The following is a 16,838-nucleotide window of genomic DNA, read 5'->3' as shown; positions in this document are numbered from 1 at the left end:
TCTTATTCACTCTCTTCCTTCTCATTCATTGATCTAAAACAACTCTTGCTTGAAAGGACAGTTGATAAGGTGCTCCAACTCAAAACAGAACGTTCCTTTCGCAACGCAAGGCCGATATCTTTCATAGCAACCAAGGATGAGTTAGATCCATTAGTTCTTCTGTATGGCTTCTTTTTCTATTTAGTAGAAAGCCTGGTTTAAGCTGGGGTGTGTGTGTCCCCATTCATTTTCTTCATACTCGATAGAAGGGCCGATAAAGGCCAGTCGGCGAGCCCTACGGCTATTTATTCACAAAATTGCCACTTCTGTGTTAAGAGTTCTATATATATTCCGCGAAAGCTTCTTCTCCAGATTCCACAAGTAAAGGGTTCGGATCATTAGGCTTTGCCCAACCCCCCCTCAGGGATCGCGGAGTCAGGTAGATCAAGAACTTGTACATATCTCCTGGAAAATCCCATCACTAAACCTCAGAATATCCCATCCGAGGTCTTAGTCGAGACTTGGCTTTACGCCCTTTGGTCTTTCATTTTTCGTTTTAGTCAAATGTCTCCGGTGCAAGGCTATCTTTCTTTCATTCCCATTTTCCATGATTGACATTCCTCTGTATTCTGTTGTGCTCAGCTAACGGATAAAGCCCAGGATGGGAAGTTGCATCTCTTTCGGAGTTGAATCGGGAATCCTACTCTAAATCAGAATCGAATCATGCGCTCTCAGAGAACTCAAGATTCCCCGCCGCCTAGTATGAAAAGTTGGTAAAGCCGTCCTGTACTACATCCGTAAGCCTTCCATGTATTGCATTTGTTCGTCAGGGAATGTTAGCCCCTATTGGAACTCCAATCAGGGTAATTACACTTCTACGTAAAAGTGGACCAGCCAGTCCATCCGTCTGGTAATGGATTCCGTATTCAAGGTCGTCCTAGCTTTCCAATTTCTCTGTCCTAACAGCGTTCGAAGCCCTTGCTTTAGATTCTTTCCTATCTCTCTTTTGAGTGTGGTATGAGTCTAAGTGTGTATAGTGTATAAAGAATTAGCTTCTGTCTTTTGTGTAATCAGATTCTACTTGATTTGATTTGCCAAGGAAGAACGAAAAGGATTCTTGCAAGCGGGCAAACTTGAGCTTTTTCTTCCATGCTGCTTTTCTATCCAAGATCTAGTCGGATTCGCAGCTGATGCCAACAACGCTCTGGCTGCAGGTCGCTTTAGGTTTCATTCCAACACCTCAGTGTGTTGCAAGGGTGATATGCTTCGGGAGACTATGGTCCCCAAAGAAAGATCCGATCTGTCCTCCAGACTGCGCTTCCGCATACCCTGAAGAGATTTGAATGAAGACTCTTTCTAGAAAGGATGGATGCGCCAGTCTCTCTCATACCTAACAAAGGTACTGTCAGGTCTCTTTGGCACCTGATGCTAGATTAGACGACTTTATAGACAGTCCAATGTTTATATGAACATGGCACGAACCAAAAGTGGATGTGACAACTTGGAAGTTCGGTATCATATTCCGTATATTCGATTGGTTTGTCGAGCAATCAGGACCTTCGTGTTCTGGTTGGCCAGGTAGAGTCGTCTAGTCATAAGTCCTTGGGAGGAGATTGATCCTCTCCGAATAGACTATCAGACTATAAGACTTTATAGAAGGAGATGCCCCCAATGCGGTAATAGCCGGTAGAGACCCACGTAATTCAAAATAGGTGAACTTGCTAGAATGCTGTTTAATAAATATCGGTAACTGGCTTAAAAACAAGTCCCAACCACGAGGCTTTGCCGCGAGAGTTTCGACATTAGTGATTTGTTCTGAATCTGGCCCATAAACCAAGGCTAATAGCCCATAAACCATATGAATCCGACTGATCGGACCGAACTGCCAATGAAATCCATTTAGCCAGTTAAGCTAACAAGAAAGAAATAGATCAGAAATCGAGTTTGAAGGCTCGGGAGTACGGGAACTGGTACGGTAGGGATGGTGCGAGATGGTTCCGTCTTGTATCCTGGCAGAAGATCCCCGCAAGCAGCATTTCTTTCCTCGGTAAGGCCCACGGAATCCCTCTTATTAGGTATTTATGATACCATTACTATGACAACAATAAACAAAGAAGAGGAATTCTTAGTCAGATTTCAGTAATTCAATGAAAAGATATAGCTAGTCAAAACAGTCTCGGTCTATAGTCTTTATACGTTATAGGGATACAAAAGTATAGAATCGTCTACTTATACTGGGTAGAGGCACTTAGGAAGCATCCTAAGAAAAATCCCATGATAGAGAGCGGGCAGCCTGAGAGATGATATGAACCAAGAGACATCAATCATACAATATACTTCAATGAATATGTGAAGAAAAGGTTGTCAAAATTATCAAAAGATATTTTCAATTCATGCTACATTGAAGAAGAATGAAGTTTGATTGTTGTAAATTTTGGGTGGTTACAATTTAGAGTAATTTAGAGTTATTGTATTTTAAGACTTTTTATTTAATTTCGGTTACATTTACATAATGGCTAATTATGGCCATAAAGTAGGAATGTTACAACTCATCGAATACCTTTAGTAGTTTCATTTTTAAGGTTATATAAAGCCTTATATGTTGTATTTGTAAGCAGACTTGGAAAATATATTAAAAGAAGCATTTGTGCTTTTCTTTAGCCAATGGCTAAGTTTCTTTGCAATTCTATGTAGTTTAGATTGCATGTAGAATCATTCAAGCTCGACATGATCAATCTTGCTTGTGGAGTGATTCGAATCTCAAACAAGTGTTTGAGATATTTGATCAACATGAGTCATTCAAGCTAGACATGATCGATCTTGCTTGTGGAGTGATTCGAATCTCAATCAAGTGTTCTTGCCTTGAGATATTCGATCAACAAGGTAATCCGAATCTTATTTCCCTTGTAGTTGATTCCTTATCCGAATCTTTCCTTATCTTACAGGAAACAAAAGAATAAGAAATCAAACACTGTAAACACTCAAGCTTATGAATGAGAGTTGACTCCGGAACTTCTTTCTTCATTCTCCGAAACCTGAACCGCTATTCCCTCCCTATTTTTGAGGTCATTGAACTTCACCTCTGTCTATTTTTTGAGCTATTGACGAGGTAATGCGTTCGGAAGGCTGGAAGGATGAGAAGAAGGTAAAGCGACTGAACCTGACCCTATTTATTCTTTCAATTCATTCAATCCGGAACCGATATGACCTTCCCTTCAAACACTAGGTAAATGGATGATCAGCGACTAAACCTGCCCCGATATTACCTGAGCTACTGAACCTACACCTGTCCCTTCTTTCACGGTAATCTACTTCACCTATTGATTGATTCATTCTTGATCCTGACCTGATTCTTGAACAGTAAAGAAGGGAACCAGCCCGATTTCACTCTTTAACTCGGAGGTCTGCTAATTCATTGCCTGTTCTGTAAAATCAATCACTACTGAACGAACCAGATTGAACTGGGTAAAGCATATTCAAGATCCTTATGAATCAAGGAAAGACGAAAGGAAAGATGAATGAGACAGAAAAGAACAGGACTATTACTGATGAACCTTCCCCTTCGCCGATATTGACCTGAGCTACTGAACCGGAACCTGTCCCTTCTTTCACGGTAAACTACTGAACCTATTGATTGAGTCATTCTCCTTCCCCTATTGATTCTTCAACAGTAAAGAAGGGAACCAGCCCGATTTCACTCTGTCTGAGTCTTCGCTCCTGAACCGGAACCAGATTGAACTGATCTTTCTCCTGAACCTGAAAGCAAGTAAAGACTCTTCCTACAAACCGGAACCTTCTACTCTCTGACCTTCACCTATTTATTCAAACACAAGGTAAAAGAGAAAGAGAAGCGACTTCCCCTTATACTCTATTTATTCCCTTGCCTTCTTTTGAACTCGGTAATGCTGCTTCGCTCATTCGCTTTATTTTGTCTCCCAGCTTCGCTCCCTGATTGAACTCCTTTACCTTCGCCCCTAAACCTATTTATTCACTGTAAAGACTGAACTCAAGATTAATTAATGAGTGTTTATGAACTTCACTCATTCACCTCTCCCTTCAAACAAAGACAGTAAAGTTCGCTACTTCTCTTTCTCAATCACTACTTCCCCTGAACCTTCAAACACAGTAAACTCATTCACCTCTCCCTATTTATTTATTCTTGAATTGAACTCAAAGACAAGGTAATTTGGAAGTCAATCCTCAAGCAAGAGAAACCCTTTGCCTCTCCTCTTCTCGTCTCGTGGCTTAGCCCCTGAACCTGGGCTTCTTTCTCTTCTCTTTTTTTTTATTCTGCTTGAAAGACTGAACTCAAGAGTTTAGGCACTGAACTCATTCCCCTTTGACTGTCCCTTCTTTCATTTCTGAAGGTAAATGGGTTGGCTTGGCTGTCTGGCTTCGTCGCTCCTTCACCTCCCCTTAAGGTTTCACAGCTTCGCTCCTGCCCCTCCCCTGTCAGTAAAGCTGCTTCGCTCCTCTCCCTCTTGGTCTCACTGCTAGAGCTCGTTCGCCTCGTAAACTCGGTCTCACAATTCCTTCACCTCTCCCTCTTGGTCGAGTTGCTTGAGCTCCTTCGCCCTACTGGTCTCACAGCTTTCGCTCCTTCACCTTTTCCTATGCTATCTTGGTCTCTCTCCCTTCTTTACTTAGTCTTTGTCTTTTCTTTCCTCTCGCTTCTTTGCTTGATCTTCTCCTTTTCCTTCTTTCAAGGTAAAGTGTCTATCTTCATGACTGATCTTTCTCTGTTCTTTCCTTCACCTTCTGTATGTAAATAGGTGTGTGTTTGTTTGTTTCTTTCTTTCTTTCTCCTTCTTGAACCTATAAGCTATTGTCTTATTCTAAGTTGTTAGATTTGTAAAGAAGAATTTGTTTGTTTGTCGAGAGTAACCCAAAGGCATAAATTGTTCGTTGGCTTCTTTCTCTTCTCCTTGCTTTCACTCTTTGACTTTCCTGTCAGCTAATGAATTTCCTCTCCTGTAAAGTTCAGTAGCTCTTTTCTTTCACTCGGTCTCGCTAATGAATGGACTCTCCGTTCACTGTCAAGACTCAACTCAAGAGTCATTCTCTCTCCTTTACAGTTCAAGAATCAATGAATGTAGAAGAAAGATGAATGAGCTACTTCACCTGAAAGAAAGTGTTGAAAGTCAAGCCGCCTTATTCGTCATCCTTTAAGGACTTTTTCTTATTAAATTGATGCTAGACGACTGTCAAGTTTCGTAATCGCTTTTTCACTGACAGCAGTTGCTTCAATTAATTAGAGTTTATCTAGATGGCTGTAAAGTTTTGTAAGAGGTTTTTCCCTAACAAAAGGGGGTTCCATTAATTTTTTTGTATCTAGATGACTGTAAAAGCTCGTAAGAGCTTTTTCCCTAAGGAAAGCCGCTGAAAGAAATTATTTTGTATCTAGATGACTGTAAAACCTCGTAAGAGCTTTTTCCCTAACAGCTGCGGGTTCAATTAATTATTTTGTATCTAGATGACTGTAAAACCTCGTAAGAGCTTACCCCCTTATCACTTTTTAGGCTTGTGAAAGAAAGAAGAAAGAAATTTGCCTGAACCTTACAAGTAGTGGGCAATGAAAAATGCAAGCATGGTTTGGGGAGGGATTTGTTTTTACAGAGAGCCGTTCAACAACTCTCATCTTTGGATGATATCAAGAGAAAGAAGAGAGTGACTTTACCGCTTTCCTTTCCCGTCTTGGATCGCCTACTAAATCTCTTTACGTTCTCCGTTTCTGGTCAAGAGAAAGAAAGTAGGAGTAGCGGGTACTATTGGCGACCTCTTCTTGCCCTCTTCCTATATGACGGGGGTTGAGGCGAGAAATGGCTTGAACGGGGGGAGTCGTGCCCATTCTCTCTCCGAGCCAACCTTACACAGCGAAGGATGAATTCTTATCGGAGCGTATACAAGCGAGCGGAGCCCAGGGAACGGGGAAGCCCTAGAAAAGAAAGATCGTTGCTGCAAAATGGATTTGAGTTTCGGGCTCGGGGCAAGACGAGAAAGTAGATATTCCACATTTTTCGTGACAGGTGGTTGTCGTAGATAGGAGCGACTTTCTTGTGGTAGTCATCTCGAATGATCACATATAATGCAGATTCTTTACGCCCCAATAAGCCAGTCACAGACAATAACTCAACCGGACATGAGAGTTTCTTCTCATCCAACTCAGGAAACCTTTGCCGAACCGAAATCAGATCTCAGATTGACTGAAGTCGCAAAAAAGCCAATTTGGGGGAAGAGGCCCATTCCCATTTTGTCTAACTTTGCTAATGAACAGATGTGGAAAGTTTCCTATCAACCAATGATTATTCTTTTGGCAAGTATTTGACGATTAAGATTTGCTATCAAGCTTTTTGGGAGATTTTGGGCCGAAGATCAGCACAGATTTTGTCTTCTTTGGTCGGGTGGCGGGTGGAGAATTAGAAAAAGCATTTTTCGCGGATTTGTTGCACTTTCTTAGTCTTTCTTCAAGGCCTGGTAATCTACCAAGAAATATTGAATGGTGATGTTCCCCATTTACTCGATCTTTTTTTCTTCCAATTTCGGCGTCACCCAACTCCACGGGGAAAGGAAAAAGATAAATAAGAAGAAAAGGCGAAACGTTCGTACAAATTCAACCTCTTCCGACAATTCTAATAGTCTCACTCAAGAAGCTCCCTCTCATTGGAATTGACTCTACTCCTTCCGAATGCGACAAAGCAAATGGAATTACCTCTCCAAAAGAAAAAGCCTTCCATAAGATGGGCGGTTGACCCCCAAGAGTTCCAACGAACCAGGATGATATGAACCAAGAGACATCATTCATACAATATACTTCAATGAAGATGTGAAGAAAATGTTGTCAAAATTATCAAAAGAGGTTGCAATTCATGTCACATTGAAGAGGAATGAAGTTTGATGGTTATAAATTTTGGGTGGGTTACAATTTAGAGTAATTTAGAGTTATTGTATTTTAAGACATTTTATTTACTTTAGGTTACATTTACATAATGGCTAATTATGGCCATTAAGTATGAATGTTACAACTTTTGGAATGCCTTTAATAGTTTCATTTTGAGGCTATATAAAGCCATGTATGTTGTATTTGTAAGTAGACATGAAAATATATTAAAGAAGCATTTTTGCTCTTCTTTAGCCAATGGCTAAGTTTCTTTGCAATTCTATGTAGTTTAGGTTGCATGTAGAATCATTCAAGCTCGACATGATCAATCTTGCTTGTGGAGTGATTCGAATCTCAAACAAGTGTTTGAGATATTTGATCAACAAGAGTCATTCAAGCTAGACATGATCGATCTTGCTTGTGGAGTGATTCGAATCTCAATCAAGTGTTCTTGCCTTGAGATATTCGATCAACAAGGTAATCCGAATCTTACCCCCCTTGTAGTTGATTTCCTTATCTTATCATAGGACCCTTTACCCTAAAACAGAATAGAATCTGAAACTTCCAGTGACTTAGTCAGTCAGTCATGCAGTGGAGGATTTTGAAAAATGCGCCCGAATGTCCCCCCTACCCCCATAAGACTCTCGAAAAAGAGAAAGAGGATAATCAAGTCTTTCTTCTCTTCTTTCATGTGGGAGAGGGTCATCCATACAGAGAATTCGACAGACAAGACTACGGCTACCACAGATTCTTTTCTTCTTTTTGTTTTGATGTCTTTTTTCTTTCAACCCTTTAACCACACTGACTTTGGAATGAAGGAGATCTCGACTTTGCTCAAAGAAAATTGGCCACCGAACTATTGATCAGACATACGAACCGGGTCGATCGGAAGACTGGCTTCTTTCTCCCCTTGGCCCTTGCCGCCTACAAGAGACTTGGTGGCAACAAACCCCACGTGCCCCTGAGATTACCCAAAGAATAATTGGAGGGAGGATTGATTCTCCTTTTTGAATTAGAATTTGCCTTCCTCTTTTCTTTTACCCCAGCAGCTACAACAAGACAGACAGATAGGGGACTTTTTTCCTCTTTCGACAAATCAGCAATTTCCCCATTTGACCCACCACACTTTTCACCGGTGAAAACTCCAGGCTTTTTCCGTCACAAGAGTAACTAACTAGCTTGCTTCTATTCTCTCTCCGCAAAGGCTTGACTTGCTCCCCCGCCGTGGTCATCCTCCTCGGGGTTAATTCGACCCTCGCGATCGATTGTCCTTATTTATCCGAATTTTCTTTGATCGAGGAAGAAAAGAAAGATCGACCCCCGAACCTCTTCGAGCGAGTTGCTTTGCCCCTCTCCTCTCCTTTCCAGTCTTCTGCTGCTTCGCGCGTTCGCCTCTACAACTCGGGCTCACCGCTTCGCGCCTCTTCTCGTCGAGCTTTTTCTCCCCTCTCCTGTTCTCGTCGAGTTGCTTTGCCCCTCTCCCTATCTATCGATCGAGCTGCTTTACCGAGGTTCAAGAATAAAGAAAGAGGAGAAAGAACCAAGAGACACAATAAAGGAGTTTACAGTTCAAGAATAAATAGGTGAAAGAAAGAAGGAAGAAGACGAGCGGAGAAGCCTATGTTACCTCGTGAAAGAAGAAAAGAGAAATGAAAGTGAAAACTAGTACTCCTCATGAACCTCATAAACTCTTATGATCTTACCTCCTTCACTTATGGGTCTTGTCTTATTTATTAACCTGACCTTACTTCGTTACTGTTAGTCTGAGCTTTCTTTCTCCTGAACCTGAAGTCAAGACGAACCTCAAGCTATTTGAAGAGAACCTTTACTTCTTTGTTGGCGAGTAAATTCATTCATTCAATCCGTCACCTCTGCTTCTTTCTTCGGCTTGAAAGACTCCACCTTCACCCTTATACTCATGTGGTACTCTCCTGTAAAGACTATTTATGACTGAGAGTGAACTCAATCACCTGTCCTTTACTTACGGTCTCTTCTCTTTGATTGAACTCATGTACTTCCTATAAAGCCAAAAGATGAATTGGAACTCCTGGCCCTGTACTATGACTGATGAACCTTAAAGACTCAGTAAGCGTAAATGGAAACTCCTTCCCCCTCTTGAACAAGGTAAGTAAAGACTATTGATGAATGAGACTTCATAGTTCTATAGAATGAATAAATAGGAATAGGAAAAGTAGCTGCATGAGAAGACCCTTTACTTACAGTCGGTAAAAGCCAAAGAGAAATGAAAGCGAAAACAAAGAAGTTCCCGGTCAAAGCTGATTCATGGCCTGAACCCCTCTTTCCTCGAATTAATGTTGAGTCTCGAATTAAGGAAGGAAAGATTGAGTAAGATGCAGAAGAAGAAACCGAAACCCTGAGCTACTGAGTTTACAGTGAAAGAAAGAAGGGAAAGAGTAGGCTCCTTCACCCGCAAAGACCATTAAGAAATTTCTTCTATCCCCATATAACTGTAAAACCTTGTAATAGCTTTTTCCCTAATAGCAGCAGCAAAAAGAAAAGAAATTTTATCCCCCCCCCCCCGTATTTTTGGGGATCAAAGTCTATCTTTACCTTGATTTCCCTCGGGAACTCGATTGTAAACACTCAAAAAACTAGAAAAAAGCTATCCTCCCCCATATTTTGAGGGACCAAAGTCTCACCTTGACTCAGAGGAGTTGGAAGACTACCAAAAGAGGCGAGGTATATTCGAAACATCCTCCGTTAGAAGAAGTCGAATTCAACAACTACTACGGAGAAAAGGTCAAAGCTAGTTCTTTCAAAAATATTCCAGAAGGACTAGAAAAGGGTAATCCGACCCTAAAGGATATCAAGAATATCCAGCATCAAAACAATTACTCAAATAAGATTTTATCCACGATCGCTACTCAACTTGAGAGTATCGAGGGAAAAATCTCAAAGAAATCAGGTACTCAGCAGGAACAGGCAAGCAGCTCTGTACCAAAGGTTGATGAGTCAATACCAATACTCAGACCGGCAAATCTCGAAATATTTACAAAAAGGATTTCAAAAGAAGAGGCTGCAATGGCCAAGATAGAGGAAAAATTGGACAGGATACTAAATCCCGCCATGACGTGTAAATAAATTAATTAATTAAAATTAGAATTTAAAAAAAAAAAAAAAAAAAAAAAACATTCCCCACCTCTCTCCACTAACCCTTTGTCCCTTCCCACAATTATCTCTCCTCGATCCATTCCACCTGACAAAAGAAAAAGAAAGAAACAGAAAAACAACAATGGTCAGATCTGAGAAGAAGTACAATGGCTTTACGTAGATTGCAGATTTAGAGATTTTTGTCAGTTATTACGGTAAAATTCTATCTCATATTTCCTTTTCCTTTATAGTTATGGTGATAAGAAATTAATTTAGGATCAAATCTTGTTTCCTATCTTAACAGTCTGTAATAATCAGATCCCATATACAATTATTAGATTTTTGTTAGCATTTTAATTATACGATTATAACTTAGATTCAATAAAATTTTAGGTGGCAAATCTATAAACAAAAATATGTACTTAAAATTGACCAGTAATATCTGTTTACACAATTGAAAAACCTATTTACAAAATGAAAAGGATTAGAGAGAGAGAGGGAGATTGAGGAAAGATTTGTTAAACAGTATTTAACAATAAAAGTAAATATCAGACTCCTTTCAATTTTAAAACCTATTTACAGAATGAAAAAGATGAGAGAGAGAGAGGGAGGGAGATTAAGGAAAGATTTGTTAAACAGTATTTAACAATCAACGAAATATCAAACAGCAGTGAGCTCCTTCCAATTTTGTGTAACAGAAAACATCACAATTTTTATTAGAGCGTAGTGAGATTCTTTAAATTTTGTCTAACAGAAAAGATCAGAATTTTACTATTGGGCAATGTAAATTAGGGAAATAATTTTATAGAGTTCAAATTGAAACTGATGTCATGAGCTCATATAGGTTGACTCGGATTTCAAAGGACAGAATTGAACTTTCATTAAAGATATTTTTGTGACAACGACTTAAGCTATCCAGGTAAGTGACCTTACTATCGGCATGGTTATTTTTTTATGTTGACACGTGCCCTGTGGTTCTGCACGTGTCATATATATTGATATGTGTGAATTGTCTGTGGATCGATATGCTTCCTATATGTTATGTTATGTTATATAATATGTGGATTGTATGATAATAATTATCGTACGATGTGCTCTAGGAGATTTTTGAGATAGGATACGAGAAGGATGCACAAAACGAAATGTAACGATAGGAGTAAGATACGTTCATGAAACGTTAGAGTTAGGTTACACACCGAAGTGCTATGGATAGGAGAGAATGGTGAAAGAATACGGTTAGGTTATTGGTAGAAAGGGTTAGGTTTGTGATAGATTGATAGAATGATAGCATTAGGGTACGTTCTTGTGACGATATGACTAAGGTACGTCACGTAATGATATGTCTGTGATAGGTAAAAGAATATTAAGGCTATGGTAAGTTAGAGAACGATATGACTATGAAGTGTTTACGTTATGACTTGTTTATGATATGATGCATTGTATGCTAGATTATGGTGCTTAAGTACGTAGTTATGTGAACGTGAATGTATGCTTTTAGTCTGATGTGATGTGTAATGCATGTAACGATGTGTGGTCCTTGAACGATTATGGCTTGTTTGTATGAATATTTGAATATAACTGCATGAATTGTATGACATGAAATACGGTAAATTGCATGAAACATAACCCTGTTAGGAATATGTATGATATGTAAAGAAATGAGAATGAGAATGACATGTAAGCATGAAAACGTGACAGGGGGTTATGTTCATTAATGATAACTGTACTACTAGTGGGACCTCATGCATATTGTGTGCTCATGCATTTGGGGGGATACCCCTATCCCATCACGAGGGTACGGACGCGTACATCCAATGGCAGAACAACGATCGTTATGCTTTGCATAGCGCTGCCGTGACGGTTCTAGTTTTAACGGGTCCCGATGGGCCCCCAGAGCATGCCCACCGGCTAGGGACAGTGGCCCAGCGGTGTGCGAACTAGCTGGTGAGCCCATACTCGCACGTATGGGCTGCGTGTAGAATATATGGTACACGTCCACGATTACCTGTTAGGATTACACCGTAGGGAAAATGAAACGAAACGAAACGAAACGAAAAAGAAACGAAACGAAACGAAACGAAATGAAACGAAACGAAAGATAGGTCCCATCATTTTATTGCATGTGATTGTTGCATTTAACCCCAATAGTGGGGTCACTTACTGAGTATTTCTTTAAATACTCAAGCCATGTGCTACTACATTTTTCAGGTTAAGGCAAGGCATTCCTGTACGGCTGACGACGACATCGCAACTCGAGATCATGGCACATGCATAGGATAGTGGTATTCATTTTCTTAGACTTAGGATAGTATAGGATGTTTTAAACTTAAACGCTTATTTATTTTATTTCGGGTCTTTTGTTGTGTCGTTTTAAAGATGTTTTCGAAACACGTAAGTCCATGGCTGTGTTTTTAAGTTAAAGGTTATGTTTTATGGAATTTAAATGAAGTCTTCCGCATTCAATGTTTATGGTATGTATACAGTAGCGACCTTAAATTAAGTAGAAAATTTCGGGTCGTTACATGACGCCTCAAGATTCATCTGTCAATGTCGTTAACAATGACGGCGAGAACCAAGAATCCGAAGACGAGATTGCAAATGAGAGAGAAGAACCTTTCTACAATCGAATTGAAAGGATCTCTAGAAGGAGTCAAAATAATACCAGTAATCAGAAAAACTGGTATCCTCAATCGTCTTTTCTGGATATCCAGTTCGAAGAAAAGACACTACAAACTCAAGCTCATTACGATGGTCTAGCAATCTATGAATGGAATATCGATGGATTGTCTGACTATCTGATAATGAATGTTGTCAATGAGATGATGATGGCTGCAGGCGCTTATAAATTACAGGGCCATAAATCCGACCATCAGATAGCTCAAGTCTTAGTAACCAGATTTACCGGAAAACTCAAAGACTGGTGGGACAAATATCTCGACGAAACAACTCGCCAACAGATATTAAACCGTTATGTCATTAGGCCAACTACTCAAATCATCAAAGAAGAAGGTCCATTAACTAGGACCGAAGTACAACATGAAAGGGTAGAGGATGCTGTCAACACCCTCATATATACCCTCATAGAATTTTTCGTCGGCGACCCTCTGAAATACCAGGAGAGATCCGCCGAGATACTCATGAATCTGAAATGCCCTACCTTAGGTGATTTCAGGTGGTACAAAGACATGTACTTCAGCAAAGTTCTTATTAGAACAGATAGTTTGTTGGAATTCTGGAAAGAGAATTTTGTCAATGGACTACCAAAACACTTCTCAAGGAGGATCAAAAATGGTCTTAAGACAAAGTATAATGGAACAATTCCATGGCAAACTTTGTCATACGGATCCATAGCATCTTTCATCATAGAAGAAGGACTCAGACTTTGTAATGAGTCAAAGATCAAAACAAGCTCAATTCTTCGATATCAAACAGAAAAGAGCTTGGAAGATTTTGCGATCAATATGGATGCAAGGGGATAGAAGCTCCCTCAACCTCCAGACGAAAGAAGGTTAAGACGCATCCAAAACCTTATCATTCATACAGGCCTAGAGAAACATATCGGAATAAACCCGTGCAGTCTCAAAAGCCAACGTATTCAAGAAGGAAGTATACTCCTACAAAACCCCATAAAGGAAAGAAAAGGAAAACTTGCTTCAAATGTCGAGAAGAAGGACATTATGCTAATAAGTGTCCAATCAGAGGAAAGATCAATGAGTTGGAAATAGATCAAGAGCTGAAAAATCAGCTACTACGACTAGCGCTAACCGACTCAGAACAATCCAGCGAGGGAGAAATCCTCGAACTCCAAGAAAAATCCGATTCATATTCTAGCACAGAATACGAATCAGAACAAGAAGGGAAAAGGACGTGCGAAGGATGCATAAATGTCCTTACAAAGAATCAAGAAATTCTACTCGAAGTAGTAGAAAAAGTCCAAGATCCAGAAATTCAACAGAAAATTGCTCAACGACTTAGAGATGCCATGACAATCTCTAAGCCACCTGAAAGGGAAGAAAGAAATCCCTACAGACTCCAATCTATTCTCCAAATATTTGAAAAACCGAGGGAACTCACTACTCAAGATTTAGAAAGAGAGATTAATAATCTCAAACAAGAGGTACAGGCGTTAAGATCTGAAACTAGGTCAGAATCTTATATGCTTCGTCAAGAAATTCTCAATCTTCGGGAAAGGCTGCTCGAACAAAGAGAAATGGCGCAACCGAACCTGGACCAAGAAGATTTTCAAAGTTCCTTCGTTGGAGCCATCACCACTTCTCAATATCAAAAATGGTACGCTCTCGTTACCTTAAAAATTTATGATTTCAAAATCACACTAAAGGCTCTCATAGATACTGGAGCCGATCAAAATTGCATTCAAGAAGGCCTAATACCTACAAAGTATTTTGAAAAAACTACTGAGGGTCTTAGAGGTGCAAACAACAGCAAACTCAAAATTAATTACAAACTATCAAAAGTTCATGTTTGTAATGATGGAATTTGCTTCGTAAATTCCTTCCTTTTAGTAAAGGACTTAGGACAAGAGTTAATCCTAGGTACTCCTTTCATTACTCAATTATATCCTTTTAGAATAACTGAAAAAGGGTTAGAATCAAAGGCTTTAGGAAAGAAGATAAAATTTAACTTTCTTTCCCCATAAGGATTAGTGAAATAAATAACCTTCAAAAGATACAATTATTCAATCAATAAATGTATTAAATTATAAAGAAAAACAAATTTTTTTTTTTTAAAGAAGAAATTTCATTCAAAAGAATAGAAGAACAGATTCAAAATAAGACTGTCCAGTCTAAAATCAAAACTTTACAAACTCAAATAGAAAGGGAAATTTGTTCAACTATCCCTAATGCCTTTTGGAATAGGAAGCAACACATAGTTGATCTCCCTTATGTCAAAACTTTCGAGGAGAAAAATATTCCTACGAAGGCCCGACCTATTCAAATGAATAAAGAATTACTAACATTCTGCAAAGCAGAAATCAATGATCTTTTGCAGAAGGGTCTTATTAGACCGTCAAAGAGCCCCTGGTCATGTGCGGCTTTTTACGTCAACAACCAGGTAGAAAAGGAACGTGGAGTCCCGTGACTGGTAATAAACTACAAACCCTTAAATAAGGTTTTGGAATGGCTTAGATATCCAATTCCAAATAAATCAGATTTAATGCAAAGAATTTCAAATGCAAAAATATTTTCAAAATTTGATATGAAATCAGGATTTTGGCAAATCCAGATTTCAGAAAAAGACAAGTACAAAACGACTTTCAATGTCCCTTTCGAACAATACGAATGGAACGCTATGCCATTCGGGCTAAAAAACGCTCCATCCAAATTTCAAAAGATTATAAATGATATTTTCAATCCTTTTCAATTGTTTATATTGACGATGTTCTGATTTTTTCTCAAAACATCGATCAACACTTTAAGCATCTTCAAACATTTTTGACGACAGTCAAAATAAACGGTTTAGTTGTGTCTAAACCCAAAATTAAACTTTTTCAAACAAAAATCGATTTTCTTGGATTTGAAATTCATTTGGGTCTAATTAAACCCATTCAAATGTCCATTGAATTTGCCTCAAACTTTCCGGACCAAATTACAGATAAAACCCAACTACAAAGATTTTTGGGATGTCTCAATTATGTGTCTGATTTCCTTCAAAATATCAGACTCATCTCCAAGCCACTTTTTGAGAGGCTCAAAAAGAATCCAAAGCCCTAGACCGAAGAACACACCCCAACAGTCCAAAAAATCAAATCCCTTGTCAAGTCAATTCCGTGTTTATCGCGGATAAACACAAGGGCTAGTTTAATAGTGGAGACCGACGCATCCGACATTGGATATGGAGGAATCCTGAAACAGTCCCTTGACAAGAAAGAATCCATTGTCCGTTAATCCATTGTCCGTTTCCATTCGGGAATATGGAATTCTACTAAAAAAAATTACTCAATAGTAAAGAAAGAAATACTTTCAATAGTACTTTGTGTACAAAAATTTCAAAGTGATTTAATTAACAAAAGTTTTGTTATCAAAACGGATTCAAGGGCATCTAAATTTGTTTGAGAAAAAGATGTCAAGAATCCTGTGTCAAAACAAATGTTTGCTAGATGGCAAACCATTTTATCTTGGTTGGACTTCCAAATTTTGCCTATAAAAGGGGTCGAAAACCCCTTGACACATTACCTCTCAAGAGAGTTCTTACTCTCAAATAAAAATTCTCCCTAACCAATCTCCTTCTCCCAGCAATGACCGGTAAGAAAGTGACCGAAAAAGGGAAGAAGCCCAATGCTTCTTCAAGCACTCCTACTCCAATGACGTTCGACAGCTATGCGATGGATGCTGGTTTCACATTGGTGACTAGATCTAAAGCAAAGCTTTCTAAAAAACAAGCGGAGGTTATCACTCCGGCGAGGCCTTCTGCCTCTTCAACACGGCCATCTGCCGTTACTCCATCGAGACCTACTGTCTCTTCCACTTCAAAGGGACCTTCCGTCCCCTCAACCTACTCGGACGCGGTTGTTCCCGTTCGATTTTCTCCAGTTCTTGAAATCAAGACATATTTTCAAAAATCTATGTCTATACCAGAAGCTCGGTAGAACCAGAATACGACGACCCGAAAATCGGTGAAGTCGTTAAAAAAGCCTATCCATCGGGATTCTTTTATATCCCAGAAGATCTTCATAAAACCAGAAGGTTTTATGAATTCATTCTAGTCGACACAAAGTCCGTTGAAATTACTCATATTCCGAGTCGCGATGATCCTTCGAAAATCGCGTATTCAAAATTAAAAAATTTCAAAGTCATGAACCCGACGTATTGGAATCAAGATCCATACACGGAGAAGACTTTTTCAAAACCTT

This window comes from Cucurbita pepo, chromosome 7 (genome assembly GCF_057944985.1).
Source record: "Cucurbita pepo subsp. pepo isolate OVF chromosome 7, ASM5794498v1, whole genome shotgun sequence".
NCBI classification, from domain to species: Eukaryota; Viridiplantae; Streptophyta; class Magnoliopsida; order Cucurbitales; family Cucurbitaceae; genus Cucurbita; species Cucurbita pepo.
The sequence above is the reverse complement of the archived record's forward strand: the minus strand, read 5'-3'. Positions refer to the sequence as shown.